The following is a 15,952-nucleotide window of genomic DNA, read 5'->3' as shown; positions in this document are numbered from 1 at the left end:
TAATGTTATTTTAAAACGACACGTACGATCCGATAAAGCGGAAGAGAGAAATTTTGCAATTTACTAATACCGTTTAATTATCAGCCCTTTAGCCTCTAATTATTGCCACGGGAGAGTGCTCTCAGCGGTACATAAATTATTAATCCTTATCGTTAAGTTTTCCAAGGCTCTAAGGACTAGTAGAAAGAGAAAGGAAGAGAAGCAGAAAGAAAGATAAGTGGAGAGTAAGAGAGAGAGAGAGAGAAAAAGAGAGAGAGAGAGAGAGAGAAAGAGACGCACGTTCGATCGCGATAGCTCAACGATACGTGACTCTCAGCAACAGCAGCAATAGCACTACCACCAACAGCATCAGCAGCAGCAGCAGCAGCAGCAGCAGTAAAGGTAAGAGCAAAGGTAGGAGAAGTAACCTAGGTGGTAGGAGAACGACTCTTGATCGAGATAGCAGATCGACGAGGAATTCAAAGCACGCGATAGCTGCTCGCAGGATTTTGACAAACGCACGATCGAGTCGTTTTATCGATCACGATAAAAAAGGAAGGAAGGAAGGAAGGAAGAAAGGGTGAGTGGGTCTATAGACAGTAACGTGGACCGTACACTGAGGAAGGAAGTAGTTTCATAGATGCTTGGACACAGAAAAGGAAAAAGATCCTGAGAAAGAAAGGAAAAGAAAAACGACACGTCTCTGATTAACGTTGGCCCTTATCCCCTTTCGTTCAACAGCAACTTCTTCCACTCTATTCCGCGTCTCGATTCGGCGCGATAAGCCAGTTTATGAAGCAGCAGCTCGGTAAGGAATAATAGATTAGGGAGGAAGATCGAAAATAAGAACGTAAGGAGGTAGAAAAGGAGACGTTCAAGAGAAGAAGAAGAAGAAGAAGAAGAAGAGGGTGCAGTAAACAATGATGGCTAGCCGCCCCCTCGTCCGGTTAACCATCGCGGTACTTTAACATGGGAGCTCATTACGGGTCTCGCGTGAGCGCATCCACCTATACCTGATTGCATTATAATATAGCCTCAGACCTCCTCCTTTTACCTCTCTCTCTTTCTTTCTCACTGTATTCATCCGATCGGCTTCTTTTTCTCTCCTACAGAGACATACATATATATGTGTGTTTGTGTACGTTTTCTCGGTCCTTGTCATCATCACTGTGCTGCTGCTGCTGCTGCTACTCTCTTCGTCTGATTTCTTTTTTCTTTTTCTTTTTTCTTTTTCTTTCTATTTCTTTGTCTATCTCTCTGACGATTTAGCTAGAGGCAAACTTTTCTTTGAGATCGTATACTTGAGAGACAGCACAGAGCGTGCGAAGAAAGAACAAAAAGCGGCTTCATTAAAATCACTAGGTGGCAAGGCTAATGGATACGATCCTGCGTCGATGGGTCAAGCGTGCCCATGATGCCCACATACATACGTGCGTTAAACACGCGAGAAAGTCCAGAGTCGAAGTAGTAAAGGTCGAGCGTGTGGTCAGGTAGCCAGTTAGACAGACCAATGCTGAACGAAGGATGATGATCGACCGTAATATTTCATACATTCTATTAAACCTAAATGAGATACCGAAAGTTCACGTGTTTCTCTTAGTCGGTTAAACAAATGATCGATCGTTAATAACACGAATGATTTTTGACATCACTCGAATTCAATTTTATCGTCTTCTTTTCTCGTCTTCGTAAAAAAAAAGGATAATCAAAAAATGCGATAACGATGATTTATGAAATCAGTGTGTCCGTATGTACCAATTTCTTGGATGACCGTTAAAATCTTGAAAGGGAGAAAAAATATAAAAAGAAAAGGGATGAAGGAAGGAAGGAAGGAAGGAAGATGTAGAAAAACGGACCGTGTCCGTACTCTTCTTGTGGCTTCCATTCACGTGTCATCAGTCACGCGAGTAATGAGTGTCGGAAATACGAGGTTTCTTCGCTAGTCGAGATCACTTCGTCTCTCTCTCTCTCTCTCTCTCTCTCTTACTCTCCTTTTAAATTTTTCCTCTCTTTCGTTCTTTTATACGAGCCTGTAGTAGTAGTACCTTCCTTCCTTCCTTCCTTCCTTCCTTCCTTACTTACTTCACGATGCTATTTATTATCGTCCGTGCGTGCATACGTGCACGGAAAGTAAAGCGCGCTTTCGCGTACGCAGGTATCTTCTACGAACGAATAAACGAAACGAAACGAAAGGAAACGAAACGAAACGAACTAACCCAACGAAGAAGGTGGAGACGTTCGTCATATCTCGCGAAAAGATCTTCCCGAGGATAATTTCACCCGCTGCGTTTGCTAGCTTGAGAAACCGTTGGCGTTGCTTGCTTGCTTGCTTGCTTGCTTCTTCTCTTCTCTTCTCTTCTTCTTTACTCGACACATCGCGAGCGGAGGCGAATAGATACGCGTCGGCAGCAGCAACACTCACTCGACAGGTACGAATGCTTCTCTAACGTTTATTTTCCACGTCCTATTCCTCACACTGTGGCTGTTGTATCTCTTTACACTTCGCTTTATCGATAATACAGACACGAAAGAAAGTTATAAACGACGAAGGATCGTGTTACCATGAAAAACTCATTAAAACTCGTGCCACACACATACACACATAAAATCCGATACCAAAGTTGTTGCGTGTTGTGCGAAATCAAATATTCTTTTTTCTTTTTTTTTTTTTTGAAATCTTTCATTTCCTTTGCCATTTATTTTTTTGTTTTCTATAGAAAAAATATACATTCACTGCGTTCAACGAAATTGTCAAAATAAAAATAGTATTAATAAATTGTTTTATTTTTATTTTACGTGACGTTATAAACGAAATTTAAAAAAAAAAAGGATGAAACGTTCAACAAGATAAAGAATTATGTTCTGATTTTTTTTTACCTGTCTAACTTACCTATGATACTAAATTAATATATATATTTTATTTTGTGAACGCGAGAAAAAACTAATTTAATAATATTAATTATTATGCTTCAACAAATCGTGAAATTCGAGAAAAAATGTTGTAGAACGCGTTTTATTAAAATTCTTCAAATCAATACTACATTCCCTTTCCCATCTGTCTATCTACTCCCACAACCTATACCTGTATTACTCTATCGCTATTTCACTTACTCTAGTATGGGAGTAATTGAGAGATTCTCAAAGCCAGTGGTGGTGGTCCGGTGCATCGTCCTTAAAATGTCGTAAACGTTCTGGCTACCTCGACGGACAGAACGTCCATTTGGTAAATGATTTCTACCAATTATAGCATAATAATCCGTTTAACTCGAGAGTAAACGTTGGACGACGTTAATAACGAGCACACGATAAACTCAATACGAGTTTCCCCTACATCACCCTTCCCCTTTCCCCAATTTCGCGAGATTCGTGGCGCTTATCGAATCATGAATCAGTATTTTGCCTCTCACGTTCGTTATATCTTTCTCTCTTTTCTATGATGTTAAAGCTCAAGCTCGTAAAGATAATTCGTTGTATCAACTTGCACCCTGAAAGAATGTCAGTTAATCAAGTGGATAAAGAAAGTGGATAAAAGAAACCCACACTTAACCCCATTCCCTTTTTTCTGCCATCCTTCACTTTCCCTTTCACATTTATTCTCTTTGTTCAAGGAACGGTAGAATATCATTTGTAACGAACGATGTTGTATTTGTATGTACAGAGAGGGTGGAGATAGGAGGAGGGGGGTATGTGTGATGGTATTTCATCGACCTCAAGCGGTTACGTTTTTCCATAGAAATTGAGCCGCATGGAATTGCGTTCGTCGAAGTGAAGTGCAGTAAGCGAAAAAGAGTTGGAGTAGGAGGAAAAGGTGGTGGTGGTGTAGGAGGAGGTAAAGAAGGGAGAGGATATGAAGTGGTACTTTACTTCCAAGAATCCTCGATTCTCTCGACTCGATATGACACTCGAGACCGTCCTCTCGCTCTTGATGGTCCTTCTTGTCGTACCTACAGGGAGGGAAAGGTAATTTAAAGGGAAGAGTCTTGCTGCAATTTTGACACCGTCACAGAGAAAAGGATATAATAGACGGGAAATTGCTTATCCGTTGAACGAAACGAGGAGACGTAATGAAAAGCTTCGAGATGAGTGGCTCGCACCATGCCAGCTTTCTACAGAGAGTGGTGGGGGTTTGGTGGTAGGGTGGTAGGGTGGAAAGAAGGAGGAGGAGTTGGAGGAGGAGGAGAATAAGAAGAAGAAGAGAAAAATAGAAGTACTCTTCATTAGGCCAGAGCTCGAAAGGATACTATCTCTCTTCCTTTCTCTCTCTTTAGGAGAACTACTACTTTTCCAACTTTTCGAAATAGTATTAGATTCGTAAGAAAAGAGAAGAGGGATTTCATCGTGTGCGCGAACGCCGTTTCGACGACATCACGATGATCGCAAAGAAGAAACGTTACCGGGTACGATTCCTGAAACGAAATTTAATTTAGCGAACTCTTTGGCTAGCATCGAAGCGTGTACCGAGCCATTTTTAACAGGACCTTCCTTTTTCTTCTTCTTCTTCTTCTTCGAGAAAGAGGAAGAAAAAGAGAGATATCTCAACGTATCTACTTTTGCTCGTTTATAACGAGCCCAAACCGTCCTCCTAAATTATTAACGGCCGAAAGGTTTAAGGTAATTCTAAAAGACGCGATGAAACTCTATTCTCCACCCTCGTTCGTTGCCAGTTGAAGAGAAGAAGGAGAATAAGAAAAAGAACGAAAGAACCTCACGGTGTACGATGATGAAGAAAAAGTATAAAAATAAAAATAAAAAAATAGGAGGAGGCGGACACGAGGGCGGAGTAAGAAGATACGCCATAAGGAGGAGAAGAAGAAGAAGAAGAAGAAGAAAAATAAAAAGTCATTTCTTGTCGTTTTAACGATCGATAACGAATATCTCTTGGACAAAGTTAACTTTCTCGAGCTTCTACCTATTCCTCTCCTCTTCTCTCCCTTTTCCTACACGTCTAAAGGCAACTTGACGAGATTCCACTTCATGGTACCATTAAACGAGATCGAATTAATTACACGAGACGCGTTATAAAACGCATTCGCGAGTTCGATTCGCCTAGCGTGCGCCGGCCGCCGATCATAACGGATAATTAAATCCAAAAAGAAAGAAGAAACGCGTTCAACGTCGTCTTCGTCGTCGTCTCTGTGTAATCCCTTTTCTTTTTTCTTCTTATTTCATTTATAACCTTGTTAAATTGAAGAAGAAGGTTTACCAAAAAAAAGTAGTAGTAGTAGTAGTAGTAGTAGTGGTTGGTTGTGTGACTCGTGTGGAAAATAAAACCTACTACCTTCGGAGTGATCTCGAATTATGATAAAAGCTCTAACGACGAGATCTTCTTGGCGGTCGCGGGTATCGGAGTAACGAATCGCGTTAGCAAGGGCCAAATGGGAAAACGTCCTTAATTAACAGCTTGAATATCGGGTAGGAACGAGGCACCACACCGAACGAGGCAAGCGTCTACTACCGTCAAACCCTGGGTAACGAGGAGATGCCGGTTACTTGGTCGCGTTCAAGTGAGTGGTGTGTGTTGCTTGCTTGCTTGCTTGCTTGTTGGTTGTTGCTTTTGCTTCTATATTCTACAGAATAGTAGGAAAGGGAATGGTAGTAGGTAGGTAGGGAAGGGAAAAGGGATGTGCCCGCCACTAGGGTATTTAAATTGACATGCATAACCGCAAACCGAGAGTGCGCACCGAAGTCGAGTTAGCGTGTCGTCCTGGAAAGCCAGTAAAAACACGCATCTATTTCCATATAACAAGTTTATATATTACGCCGTCACCGGCAGCACGTAGTTACATTTGAATACGATGTCCTAAAGCAGAAAGAGCTAGATACAGAGTAAGAGAGAGAGAGAGAGAGAGAGAAATAGATACAGAAAACGTAGCTTCGATGCGCACACGTTGCTTACGAGAGCCGGTATCGAGTTCGCGCGCACGATCACCGCCACCGATCGCGACGCGAATTGCAAAATCCACCACCACCATTACTACTACTACTACTACCAACACCTCTTGGCACAACCCGCACGTTCGAGTTTGAGTAATTACCAAGAGGATTTACGTGTGGGAGAATGCGGGAGAAGCTGCCAGAGACACGCGATATCCATTTCGGTTTGGAAGCCATCTGATAAATAGAAGTAAGAAAGGAACGATCCTGCTGGTTATACTATTAGCTCGTACCATTCGTACTCGTTTCATTCCAGCCAGTGAAATAAAGTTGGTGGTGAGACGAGGGGGGGGGGAAGGGGTAGAGACAGAGTGAGGAAGAAAAAGGATCTTTTCGAGATGATAGACGTGGATACATGATAAGAATGGTAGTTTGAAATTGCGATAGAAATAGGAGAGAGAGAAAGAATAATGATCGATGAATCGTCTTACGTTAACGCGAACATATTCAATGACTGGCACTATTTAGACGGACGTTTTAATCGCGTTAACGTACCAGACCGATCCGCCAAAGGCTTCCTAAGCGATCAAAGTTAATGCAGATCTAAGCAAAAACGTAAAAATTCAAAAAAAAAAAAAAAAAAGAAAAAGTAGAGATGAAGAAGAACTGGAGTATGAACGCAAAATGATAGAGTCATTGGTATATATATATATATATATATATATATATATATATATATATATTTAAAAAAAATGACTTTCATACCGTAATATATTACAACTTCTCCTCGGAGGCAAGGCTACATCTCAAATTTGATAAAAATCCTATATTTCTTCCTCGACGTATACCATTTTTATTTTTTATTTTATTTTTTTTTTTTACCGATGCAACGGCACGATATAAAACGTAGCCTAAGGTACTAGGTTTTCTCCTGGGGGGGGGGGGAATGGGAGGGGGAGGAAAGGAAGGAAAAGGAAACTTTATTTTTTTCCTTATTGCCATCTGGCTCGCTCGTTTCAAATATATATATACCTTGACATATGCAGTCTGAGTTTGTGCATCACACAGCACGTTGCACTTTTGTACAGTGATGAGAATGACCGACTTTACAATCGACCTTGACTGCTTTTACACGATGATCAACTGTACGATCAACGAAACGTCTTGTAAAATAATAACGCGGTCAATCAAATGTTCAAACTCGCGAATTGTCAAATTTTATAAACATTGAACATTTTTTTTTTTTAGAGAAAAATAATACATTGATTTAAGAGAATGCACATGTTTGAACATTTTAGTTTGTTAAGTAGTAACGTAAACGATAATTAAATATGAATTTAAACATGAGACTGTGCTCCCACGTGGCTCGTTACGGATCAATTACGAATAATATTAAAAAAAAAAAAAAGAGGTTTTGAGCTTCACGAACCGTATCGCGATGAATTATTAATCGAAAAGATCCGATAGTCTAGCAACCGCCCAACGATAAGGCAGTGGTGGCAACGGCAGCGATAGAATTATCGACGGGCGAGCATGATTAAATATATAACCACAACCATTACCACCACCATCATGCAACGAATGCGCTTATAGAAATTATTAGACGAGAGAAACGAAAAGTAAAAGAATATTCTCGCGAAAAAGAGAGAGAGAGAGAGGGAAGGAAAGAACGTGGTATGGGGGATGATATTGGGTTGTACCACGACGAACATCGAATATGATGGTAGGTGGGTTGGAGGGTCGAAAAAGGGCTGTTATTAGTGCTAAAACAAACGGCCACGACGTAATTATCGGGTCTACGTTGTGCCCGCGTAACAAACGGGCAGCGCGCGATGGCGTAAATATTCGCAAAACGAAAATGCGGCGGATGGAAAAGGGAAGGATGGGAGGAAAGATGAGAGTTCGAGGGAATGAAAGGGTAGCGAGCGTGCTAAAACGAGGAACAAAGGACAAAGGGATCGAACGAGCACGGATATCGAGATATGTGAAAAGGTCTTTCTATCTCTCTCATTCTTTTTTTCTCCCTTTCTCTCTCTCTCACTCACTCACTTTCATTTGAGAGCAACATAGGTTGAACACGGAAATGTGACTTTCATCGCACGCGGAAAAGTGCAAATACGAGGTGCTTGACCTATTGGTTATTGTATTATCGCTAATTAGTCTATTATGCTACGAGTGGATAGCCAGTGTACTCGCGTTCTCGTTCGACGAAGCACCGGCTAATTTGTTCTCTCTCTCTCTCTCTCTCTCTCTTTTTCTCTCTCGTATTCCAATAAGAGATGAATGACATGTAGAAAAAAAAAAGAAAAAAATCCTAAAAAAGATATTAAAAAGAGGAAATACAAAAAGTAATATGAATTCCAGAGATCGTAAATGTGGGGTTGTGTAAAATTATTGGCCGGATGATAGAACCAACGGCGTACTACGTACATTCATTAAAATCACGGTTATATAGTAGTATATACTAGTCGTTCGTTAGCCGTTTGTTTCTACCCCAATCGCTATTCGTATCTTATTACGCTTGCGGTGGCAAGAGAGATCGCGTTTTATCGATAGAAAATAATTTGAAAGTATAATAAACGAGATCGGAGGCCCTTCGTTACAAGGTGTCAAGTTAACAAAATGGACATAAGAAGAAAACGAGAGATAGAGAGAGAAAGAGAGAGAGAGAGATATTTATAAATTACAAAAAAGTTCAAACACGAATATATAGAGTCTTTTATTAACGTAACGATACTATATTAAAGTGTACAACGTTATTGGGTGAGAAGGGAATTTAAATTGGCGGAAACGAATATCTTTATATAGGATTTGATATCTTGGGAATTGTAATAGGATATTTTAACATATATTAGTAATTCAACGAAGGAGCAAATCGTAACACGATTCTAACGTCCTGATCATGGTGATGGTAGTTGTTGTTGGTGATGATGGTGATGATGGTGGTGGTGGTGGTGGTGGTGCTACTGCTGCCTGTACGAAACTCCATCGAGTTACGGCTCGATTAACGAGAAGATAAAATCTCATGGATTGCCTTCAAACAATTACATTGGCTATCTTGATAGGAAGCTGACGCGAGCCAACGAAGTTAATGAGCTGACCGTTCCTCCTTAATTCGATCCGGAGGCGGAATATATTTTTCTTTTTAAGAAAAAAGCAATTAATTTAATCAATCGATCTAGAGGTAATCGATTTTTTTTTTTTTTTTTTTTTTTTTTTTAAGAGGACAGTGAAGAAAACGACGGAATTTGGTATTCGTCGCGTAACAGTAGTAGAAGAAAAGATAAATCGATTTTGAAAGTTCTTTCTCTCTCTCTCCTCTTTCTTTTAGAGTTGGTCAAGTAAAAAAGGAAATAAAAGTGAAAAAGAAAAGAAATCGGAGTCTGTTCCCAGTCGGTCGAATCCCAGGTGAGTCGTAAAAGGGCTGAAAAGTCAGCGTCCTACGTCGTCACTTCAACCACTACTACCACCACCACCACCACCAGCACCAACCACCTAGCAGCCCTTTTCTATACCTACCAACCGTTAACCTCACTATTTCCCTGGAGTCTATTCTCGAGGTGAGTATTCTTTCTGAGAAAACCGTTTGAGGTACTAGTCCGACTCTTCTCGTACGGATAAGCGTCTTTCAACGAGCACGATTCGATGTAAAGAAAAAAAAACAGAGAAAGAGAGTAAGAGATAGAAAACTTCACGAATATATCACTTATAATAATCACAAATGATATCAAACGGCAATCGCGTTTGCATTACGCACCTCGCCGACTCATTAGATTCGATTCACGTAGCAACTAACATAAACGATTCCGTGTAGTAGTATAATTCGATAGATCGAATGAATCGTAGTGTAACTCTGACCATTTTCGGTGTCACTCTTTTTCACTATGAACGAAAATCGCGATAGAAGGGGGCAAAATAAAGGAAGCAAAAGAAGATGAAAGAGAGAGAGAGAGAAAGAAAGTGAAATAAAAAGAAAGAGAAGATGGAGATGAGGATGGTCAACGATTTATGAGAAGATGGTCGCGCGAAATCAATCATTAATTTTTCTTCTTGGTTCGTTCTGACCGAAGTCTCGTTACACGGTCGGTATGGTTGGTCAACGTACGTTGGGTTCTTCAACTATTTTCCTCAAGTACCACCACCACCACCACCACCACCACCGCCACCATCATCGAGTACATTGCACGGCAGGCAGGCAGGCAGGCAGACAGGCAGGCAAGCAGGCAGGCAGGCAATCTCCTATTTATTCGACGTCACGTCTCCAGTACGTGTCGCGTCCTTCTCGTATCAATCGTAATCTGCGCTCATCCGATTAAATCCAAGCCCCGAGTCCGGGATTGGACTTAATGAACCCGTCCGTGACTATTCCTTGAATTCGCGGTAATAATAAATTATACGGAGGGGTGAGAAGAAGAAGGGAAGTAAAGGGACGAGGAAGGAGGATGAGAAGAGAGATAGTCTCCCTCGCACCGTGACGAATATCGGCGGCGATCTCTCAAGGTTGCAGCACTCGACAGAACGGAAAATATGAGCCCCGTCTCGGGTAATAAGAACGAACGGGAAAGACTATCGCACATCGATCCTTATTTCCATTCTTTTTTATCTTTTCTATTTAAAAGCTATAAACTAAAAGAGAGAGAGAGAGAGAGAGAGAAAAAAAGAAGGTAAAGGTCCATCTCTTTTATTCGATAAAAAAAGGAACTCGCCAACGATCTTCCAAGTAGCTATGTATAGAACGTATAAAGTGTAGAAGTTATTCGATAATGAAGATAATCACGGTTATCGGCGAGCCCGAACCATACCTCATTGAACCGTCCCATTCAATATCTTTTCGATTTCGCTCAAAGCCCATTAATATGTCCCGTTCGTTCGTTCACGACGGGAGGTAGATATAGGTAAGTTTATAGATGATAGGTAAGTACTTAGGCCTTAAACGAAGGAAAATCTAACCGAGAATCGACTAATGCGACTAATGGTATATATATATCTATCGATTATAAGTTCAAGAATCCCTCGACAATTAACTCCAAATTAAATTCCAAAGGTTTATCAAGTGGTCCGAAAAGTTTCTAACACAACTACCATTCTGTTATCAAACTTTGAAATCAAAATGAAAATGGCCCACGAATCATTTCGAAATTTTTAACAATGATAAATCGTATATACGAGATCAGAGTGAAAAAGTTACTTAAATTATTATTTTCTTCTTCTCCTCTATCTCGTTTATTCTTGAATTATTACGACAAGAAAAGGTAACGTAAATAAGAGAAAGAGAAAGAGAAAGAGAAAGAGAGAGAAAGAGAGAAAGACAATCTCGTAACACTTTCAATTTAACCGGTGAATTCGATTCGAATTCATTTCGCATATCGCTCGTAATTATGGCAACATTATAACAAAAGTCGTATTCCCCTGTGCTTTACTACATCCCCATTCTCTCTCTCTCTCTCTCTCTCTCTCTCTCACTCTTTCTCTCACTCTCTCTCTGTCTCATTCGCACACTCACTCATCGTCCGCCCACCCTCGCCATCTATGAATTTCAAGTATGCACGTGGTTGCGGCAGATACGCAAATCGGGTACGAGTCTGGGGCTCGACTAATGCGGCTTTTGCGAGTGAATTTGTCTGCATCATGGAACTACCACGGTATATCAGCGTTCCTAGCTTAATACCATATAAACGAGCCAAGCTCATATTCTCTCTCTCGTAGCTAACGTTCATCGACTCCGCGCATCAAATTTCAATATTATGATGTAGTCGGATAGGAAGTGTTGGGGCGCGGTTTTCCTTCTAAAGAGATAGTATGAGGAATTCCGGTAAACATGGGGTATATACTAAGAGAGAGAGAGAGAGAGAGAGAGTGAGTGGAGAACACAAGGTGGGTTCAAGCAAACGATATGAATGATAGGAATTAAATTCCTACCATTTATGATGGTTCCTCATCAAGCGTTAAAATTATTTTATGCGATTTATATTTGAAAATATATCCAACGAGGATTTGCGACATATTCCGCGGATGTTGGCTACGATTTACGGAGAATTTAAACAACCACCTAACGTTAGTTTCCATCCGTTGGTTTTGTTGTATTTAACGTTAAAACAATATCTAATGCATGTATGTAAAACGTGTACGAATAATTAAAGAATGTAACAAGGATGATAAGAGAAATTTTGTAAAATGAAATATTATTTTATCAAAAGCATTAAATCATTTTGTAAAGAAAAATTCTTGAAAAAATATTATGAAAATATTTTACGTCTTTATAAGACACGTTGTTAAACGATAACAATATGATTACGATAGGATGCATCGATTATTACTCGATATAAATATCAGCTTGTCGTGCAAAAGGGATTGCCTTGTGCGTCTTCTATTCGTTGGATTCAGGTCGAGTGTGTCAAATTAGTTGCGTAATGCGGTAAGGCAAAAAGTAAAAGAAGAAATGGACTCGCTTGCACGCATGCATCCTCATGGATGTACGGAAGAGACGGAAAGAAGAAGAAGAAGAAGAAGAAGAAGAAAAAGAAAAATAAGAAAAAAGAAAGAGAGCCAGTTGAAACCACTTGAAAAAGGACGAATAAACGACCAAGAGAGAAAGAGAGAAAGAGAGAGAGAGAGAGAGAGAGAGAGAGAGAGACCGTGATTTACGCATTCCACTTCAACCAAGAGTAACAATGACGATGCACGACGATTTCTCTCCATCTCTCTCATACACACACACATACACATACTCTTTACGTTTATACAGCATTCACTCTCTTCTATCTCACTCGCACTATGCATTCAATCTCGCCATCACTCCCCCACTCTATGGTACTTCCTCTTCTAGCCGGTTTCTCGCGGTTGCGTTGCGGCCTTGCAATGCTGTAGCCTCATTCGTACAGTCATCTCTCTCACTCCTATCGTTTGGCGTTGCACCGTTGCAGCTGCAACTGCGGTAAAGTGGGGTGGTATATATAGGAAAGAAATAGAAAGAGTTAGAAAGAGTGTAGTGGTGGTAGGATAGATAGAAAGAGAGTTGCAGCAAGGTAATACGAGGTAGTTGCAGCAGCGCTGGTTCACCTCGTACTACGAGGACGAGACATTGGCCTACCACGCTCGACCTTGCCAGTTCGTTACTCTTTTCCCGCTTCTCTTATGCATTATACACGGTTATCCGCCTATGTCCGAGCCTATCTCTCTTTTACTTTGCATTGTCCTCTTCTATCGGCGCCTTGATTCACTACCACCCCTTGGTATCTTAGTTTCTATCGTTCATTCTATATCTATCTTTCTCTATTTCTCATCCTATCGCACTTGTTGTCTCTCTTATACTCTTCTTCTTCTAAATTTCATTTATTTTCTATACGTCTACCTCATTTCCGCAGATACTATCTTATTCGTCCACGTAAATAGGAAAAATAAAAACAAATCACAGCATTTGCATTCGGTGCTCTGTCAAAGGTGTTTCGTCATTGTACAGTCTCATTTATCGTTCTCTAAGCAAAGCCGATGTTCACCCTTTCTAGTTGTGGAGAACTACTAGTATTCGTTATTGCCGACGATCGGCAGGTAAGTAGGCAGAAGAAGAACCTGAATTCGAGGGGTGATTCATCTCACGGATAAATACTTAAAGATAAATAAATAAAAATAAATAAAGAGAGTTGTTGTTGTTGTTGTTGAGTATAATGGCACACGAATTATAATTAATTAACAATAATGTATTAACCGTATACATCGTGAAACAATGAGATCTCTTGGATAATATAATATGTCGACCCCGTTTTCTATTCAGCTTCGTTAACGCCGCCAACTCTTACCGAGGTGCACACAGGGGACTATAAATTTCGTAAATTGCCCGATTCGAATCGTAAAGCGATGCGCCAAGGGATGCATTTGCGGATGAAAAGAGGAGAGAGAAGAGTGGTGGTAGGGAGGGAGGGGGTGGGGAGGGGGGGGTTAAAAGGTAGAAAAGGTTTCTTATAAGAACACGACATCGAAACGCAGCAAGGCAAAACTTGCTACCACCCCATTTTATCATCCTACCGGCTATTCTTCTTTTCGTACGATCGATTAAAAAGAAGACCCGTTCTTGAGATTGACCTGACGGTTATACGAAGCTAATTGGTTACGATCGACCGACTAAGACAATCATTATTCTCTACTCTTATTTTTCTCATTCTCTCTCTTTCTGTTGTCATTCTCAAGGAAGACAACTAGTACGACGAACGTAGCAAGCAAAAAAGTCAACTTTCATTAATGCGAACGATCAGCGTCAAGCGTGTTTTTTCAAGCTCGATTCAATCCTATTTTTCTTCACTCACATACATATATATATAAGTATAAAAGAAGTTGAGCAATAGCAAGCTTGCCATGCGGAAAAATAAAAGCGAAAGGAAAATTCGAACAATTTCGAATCAAAGTGGTGTATGTGTCCTGTCCTCTCTTATATATCTTTCCCTACTTATTGTTTTATTTTATTTCATTTTATTTGTTGTTTTTGTTTTTATCGTTGCCTACCTTCCATCTTCGCCGTTACTCTCTCTCTCTCTCTCTCTCTCTCTCTCTCTTTCTATTTTTTTTTCCAAGACACTGGCGTCCAGCGTGACGGGCGAAGATAATCGAGACGAATGTTTCGTTTAAGGGGAGGCAGGCAGTGTGTAACGTCGATCGAATTCACGTGAAGGAGCCCCATACGAAGAGAAGAATGGGAAAAGAGAAGACAGAACGTCTGCGGTGAACGATCGAAATCTTTCTTTGCGGGGACTTAACGGTGACAGGTACCTAGTCCGTGTCAAATTGTAAGCCGATATCCGTCCTCGTCGTCCTTCCGAGCGTCCTTCTTCCTCCTCCTCCTCCTCCTCCTCCTCCTCCTTCTCTTCCTCTTCCCCACTCTTTCATTCTCTTTCATTCTATCTTCTTCCTCTCAGAAGACCGTCTATCGTTGAGATATCTTTCGATGGAGGATGGATGTCGAGTCGGTTCGCTCATTCTCTTCGCTTCTCTTCGTTTATGTTAGTGCATTGAACCCACTATGCTACCACCGGCAACTTGCAACGTCGAATGCATCCTATGCTTATAAACCGTAACGACACACGTGAAAATAACGGACCTTATTCGATAAAAACGTTTCTTATTTGAGACGAGTTACCTAAGTGTTTTCTCGTCAAATTTATATATATATATATATATATATATATATATATATATTTTTTTTTTACTATCTATTTGTTAGAGTATTATTATTATTATTAACATATCTTACGAGGGAGGTAACTAAAGTCGATTGTTTTATTTATTAATTAGTAATTTTATATTTATATTAAAATTTTGTATTTTATATATAACATGTATATAAATTTATATATTTTGTTTATTTTATAACAAAATATTTTATTTACATTTCTTTATAAACTATATTTATATATATTTATAATATATAAATAAAAAAAATATTTTAAATTTTACAATAAATATTATTAAATATATTTATTTATTAAAAAAAAAAGACTTAATGTTTAAAAATTAAAGCTACTTTCCTTTTTTATTTTATATTTGAAAAAAACTTATCTGGAAAAGACATCGGTTATATTTCTTAATATTTTTCGTTCCTTCTTCTTCAGTTGTGTTTTGTTGAATATCTCGAGCATAAGATAAAAATGAAAAAGTTAAAAAATAGAAAAAGATCAGGATCAGTGTCAGGTTGTACTAGGAAAACTTACGTAGATACGTTCGATACGCGCGTTAAGATCGTCGATCATAGTCATAGATCCAAAGGGGATGGTTGATAAAAGCAAGAGAATATATCGGCTAAGAAAAATCTCCGATGTTTTTCCTCGTTCTCGAGTGGGCGGGCAAAATCGCGTTCGTTCTAACGACGTCCACGGGTATCATCGAAGTAGATGATGCTTTCGATGGTGGAAAAAGTAAAGAGTGGAAAATGTCCGGATATATTTCGAAGAAGAAGAAGAAGAAGAAGAAGAAGAAAAAGAAGAAGTGGTACGATGCAACTCGAACGTTTATATTCGCAAGTACCAAAGATAACAAATATTCAATCGAAAAATATATGAAAAAAAAAAGAAACAAAGTTTCAAAAACTCTGATATCAAAGTTATTAACTTTA

The 15,952-nt window shown here is 39.7% G+C and overlaps 1 protein-coding gene across 2 annotated transcripts in view; it reads right to left on the bottom strand.

Annotated features, from left to right (window-relative positions):
* Nucleotides 1–15,952, bottom strand: part of Atg16 (Autophagy-related 16) — a 200,779-nt gene that overhangs the window by 57,795 nt on the left and 127,032 nt on the right. The gene's annotated exons all lie outside the window — the stretch shown is intronic.

This window comes from Polistes dominula, unplaced genomic scaffold, assembly GCF_049000335.1.
Source record: "Polistes dominula isolate Pdom_NZ unplaced genomic scaffold, Pdom_raw_medaka contig_31, whole genome shotgun sequence".
Classification (NCBI taxonomy): domain Eukaryota; kingdom Metazoa; phylum Arthropoda; class Insecta; order Hymenoptera; family Vespidae; genus Polistes; species Polistes dominula.
Note: the sequence above shows the minus strand (reverse complement) of the source record. Positions and strands in the feature narration are given on the sequence as shown.